Below are 5,042 nucleotides of genomic sequence, written 5' to 3'. Positions count from 1 at the left end.
AATGCCAAAGCATCAATTTTTCGGTGCTCAACCTTCTTTCGGAGAAGGCAATAGCAACCCACTTCAGTACTCTTGCCTGGGAAATCCCATGGATGGAGGAGCCTGGTAGACTACAGTCCGTGGGGTCGCAAAGAGTCGGACATGACTGAGCAACTTCACTTTCACTTTTCACTTTCATGCATTGGAGAAGGAAATGGCAACCCACTCCAGTACTCTTGCCTGGAGAATCTCAGGGACGGGGGAGCCTGGTGGGCTGCCGTCTATGAGGTCGCACAGAGTAGGAAACGACTGACGTGACTTAGCAGCAGCAGCAGCCTTCTTTATGGTCCAACTCTCACATCCATACATGACCACTGGAAAAACCATAGCTTTGACTAGACGGACCTTTCTCGGCAAAGTAATGTCTCTGCTTTTTAATAAGTTGTCTAGGTTGGTCATAACTTTTCCTCCAAGGAGCAAGCATCTTTTAATTTCATGGCTGCAGTCACCATCTGGAGTGATTTTGTAGACCCCCAAAACTAAAGCCTCTATTTCCATTCTTTCCCCATCTATTTACCATGAAGTGATGGGACCAGATGCCATGATCTTAGTTTTCTTAATGTTGAGATTTTTTTTTTATGATTCCAAATTATTTCCATATCCTGAAATTATGGCATAATAATAGTATTTAAGAATATCTTTATCTTTTTTTCTTCTTCTTTCCTTGATATTTTATTTTTATTAATGAATTTATTCCAACTTTTTCACTCTCCTCTTTCACTTTCATCAAGAGGCTAATTCTTCTTCACTTTCTGCCATAAGGGTGGTGTCATCTGCATATCTGAGGTTATTGATATTTCTCCCAGCAATCTTGATTTCAGCTTGTGCTTCCAGCCTGGCATTTCACATGATATACTCTGCATATAAGTTAAGTAAGCAAGGTGACAATATACAGCTTTGACACACTCCTTTCCCAATTTGGAACCAGTCCGTTGTTCCATGACCAGTTCTAACTGTTGCTTCTTGACCTGCATACAGGTTCCGCAGGAGGCAGGTAAGGTGGTCTGGTACTCCCATCTCTTGAAGAATTTTCCACAGTTTATTGTGATCCACACAGTCAACGGCCTTTTTTAGCATAGTCAATGAACCAGAATTAGATGTTTTCTGGAATTCTCTTGCTTTTTCTATGACCTATGAACTGTGGTGTTGGAGAAAATTCTTGAGAGGCCCTTGGATTGCTAGGAGATCAAACCAGTGAATCCTAAAGGAAATCAACCCTGAATATTCATTGTCATGACTGATGCTGAAGCTCCAATACTTTGGCCACCTGATGCAAACAGTCTGCTCATTAGAAAAGACCCTGATGCTGGAAAAGATTGAAGGCAGGAGAAGGGGATGATAGAGGATGAGATGGTTGGACAGCATCAGCAACTCGATGGACATGAGTTTGAGCAAACTCTGGGAGATGGCGAAGCACAGGAAGCCTGGTGTGCTATACAGTCCATGGGGTCACAAAGAGTTGGACACGACTAAGTGACTGAACAACAACAAGAAGGATGTGAAGAAGTATAAAGCATAGGTCCTGCCCCAGGGATCAAAGTCTAAAAACAATAAATGATGGACAGTGGTGGTGGCGGTAATGGCGTTCAGTGTCTTTACTCCCCCAGACAAAAGGGAATGTTTTTACTATACTTATAAAATATGCACAAATTAAGATAAAATCATTTTGTAGTTATATTAGATGAGTCTCTGAAGACAGTAATTAAAATTAAACTTTATCTGGGACTTTAACAATTTAGGGCAAATATCAGAGCTATTCATGGATCCAGTGGTTTGAATTTGCTGTTTTTGTTTTTGTTTTTTTAGAGAGTCATGATTAGTTTTAGATGGATAAACTCTTGAGTCTGGTCATTCCTATCTTGCTAAACTTCCTTTGGTCTCAGTTGGAGCCAACCAAGAGCTGCCCCTCTTCTGTTCCCTGCTCACTGTAGTGAGGAATTTTATCTCTTAATTGTTGGGGACCAGATTCTCCTCCTCCACCTTCCCCTTTTGCACAGGACACTTCATGCATGTGAAACATGCATGGAAGTGGGGAGAAAGGTGCTATACTCATGCAAAGGGTGGTTATTATTATTGATGTTTCTCATAAACACTGAGATTTAGAATGTCAAAAGTAATATCAGACCCTAAGGTAACAACAAAGCTTTTTTCTCTTTGAAATCTATTGCATTATGTTTGCTTTGATGTCAGTTATATGTCTGCAATGTGTAAACACCTCCATGTAGGCAGAGCTCAGAGGCAGGGATGACTAGTCCAGAGGGCTAATAACAAAGACTTTATCTTCTGCCACATCCCATCAGTCAAGTAGTTCTCACAGTGGTTACCCAAGTCACAAAAATACTAGGAAGTTCAACTTCATAAATGACAAGAAAAGGAAAAAAGTTAGCCTAGCTTCAACAGTTTGTCCTAGACTCACATAAAGTGTCTTTGTTAATTTGTCTAGTTTTTACCAGTCACAAGACCAAATAGTCTCTGCTTTTGGATTAGAGTATTATGCTATAGGCCTCAATATCAGAAATCTAAACTATGAAAATGAGAATAAATGAAGCCTCCATGCTAGGATTTGCATGCTCAGGCCATGTAAGACCGACTTAGTTCTCCTGAGAAATGGGCCAGTGAGTATGTTTTTGGTTTCACCTGCCCTCATAAGGATAAATAAGTTCACAGTCAAAGCTTTCGTCCAAGGATTTCACCATCACAATGAACCTGGATCATCGAGATCTGAGCCAGAAAAAGTTGAAGGTGATTAGTCTATTGGTCTCCCACTCCATGGAATATACTAAAGAATGACATGCTGTTTTGTTGGCTCAGTGCAAATATCCTCATCTACTATATACACATATAAGATTATGCTAGCATAAGAGGAAAATTATATATAGGGCTTAGGTTCAAAAAGGCAAGCCCTTTCACAAGTGTCCTGATGATTAATCCAGTCTTTTCATTTCAGCATTTATTGAGAGCCTATTATCTGTGTACCCTTTTGTACTAGGTACCAATGATAACACTATAAATACCTTCCTTGCCCTCAAAGAGCTTAGAAAGTAATGAGAGAGAGATGTAAATGAAGCAAAATGAAATAATGACTCCAAAAGATGCATAAGCAAGTGAAAAAAAATTATGAAATTTACATGGGGATACCAGAGAAGTTTCCATGGAAAATATAGCAGTTGAACTAAAAATAACATTTCTGAAGTCAGAGAAGGGAAGAAAAAGGGGATTATAAACAAAGTCAAAAAAGCTTAAGAGTTACATAGTTCAGAATTATATTTTAAAAGAGAAAGAAAGAACATTGGACTTTAAATCCGAAGATTAAGGCTTTAGTTCCTGCCTCATCTCTGACTCTCTACAGAAGCTGAGTTGATAAGAAAAATATAATCCTATACCTATTAGATATACTCTATTAGGGTATACCTAATAAAGGAGCTATTCGAAATCTTTAATATCCTGTATGGACACTGATCAATCAAAATGAATGTCAGCTATAATAATCAGTATAGATATTGTGTTGAATACCAACCAATCTTATCTACATCTTTTTTTCTTTCTGTCATCCTCCTCTAGAATGTAGGTTCTATGACAGCAACCACTGTCAATCACTGTATTCTAAAAATGTACCAGGGAATTGTTTTAAGCAGCTATGGGAAGACATGAAGACACAGAAATGATCATCAAGAAGGAAGACATTTATACTTGCAGATCCCTAAAACAGAAGAGTTTCTAAAATACACCAGTAATAATAATAGCAGCAACAATAACAATGATAATACTCAGAACATCCTCAGAAACCCAATTTAGATCCAAGAAGACTCTAAAACGGTACCTAACAACCCTTCAGAAAGAATATTTATGATAGTCTAATTTTCTCCTCCCAGGAAGAAAACAAGAGTAGGTTCTTTTCTTCTACATAACTAGGCCTTTTCACAGAGAATGCAGTTCACAAGCTAAAAGATAGGTAAAAAATGAACAACCTGGAAGACTGTCTCTTCAGTTCAGTTCAGTTACTCAGTCATGTCCGACTCTTTGTTACCCCATGGACTGCAGCACACCAGGCCTCCCTGTCCATCACCAACTCCCTGAGTTTACTTAAACTCATGTTCATTGAGTCGGTGATGCCATCCAACCATCTCATCCTTTGTCATCCCGTTCTCCCACCTTCAATCTTTCCCAGCATCAGGGTCTTTTCCAATAAGTCAGTTCTTCACATCAGGTGGCCAAAGTATTATAGTTTCAGCTTCAGCATCAGTCCTTCCAATGAATATTCAGGGCTGATTTCCTTTAGGATGGACTGGTTGGATCTCCTTGCAGTCCAAGGGACTCTCAAGAGTCTTCTCCAACACCACATTTCAAAAGCATCAGTTCTGGAGGCGATCCTAAGACGGTGGAGGAATAGGACGGGGAAACCACTTTCTCCCTCACATATTCATCAAAAGAACATTTCAACGCTGAGTAAACTTCACAAAACAACTTCTGAATGCTGGCAGAGGACATCAGGCACCCAGAAAAGCAGATCATTGTCTTCAAAAGCAGGTAGGAAAAAATATAAAAGATGGAAAAAAGAGACAAAAGAGGTAGGGAGGGAGCTCCGTCCCAGGAAGGGAGTCTCAAAAAAAGAGAAGTTTCCAAACACCAGGAAACACTCTCTCTGCCGAGTCTGTGGCAAGCCTTGGAAGCACAGAGGGCAACATAACAGGGAGGAAAAATAAATAAATAATTAAAAGCAACAGATTACGAGCCCAACGGTAACCCCCCCCCAGCGGAGAAGCAGCATAGATGCCTGCATCCACCACTAGTAAGCAGAGGCTGGGCAGGGAGGCGCGGGCTGCAGTGCTTATTAAGAATTGGGCCGTAATGCCCCAAGCGTAACCAAAGCGAACTAACTTGGGCTAGCAAACCAGACTATGGGATAGCTACCACGCAAAAAGCTCTAACATAAGACACCGCCAGGACCATGCACAGAACAAAGGACGTAACAGAATTAGCCGGCTGCAGATCATCCCCCTCCG

This window comes from Capricornis sumatraensis, chromosome 2 (genome assembly GCF_032405125.1).
Source record: "Capricornis sumatraensis isolate serow.1 chromosome 2, serow.2, whole genome shotgun sequence".
In the NCBI taxonomy this organism is placed as follows: Eukaryota; Metazoa; Chordata; class Mammalia; order Artiodactyla; family Bovidae; genus Capricornis; species Capricornis sumatraensis.
This window is presented reverse-complemented; position numbering follows the sequence as displayed.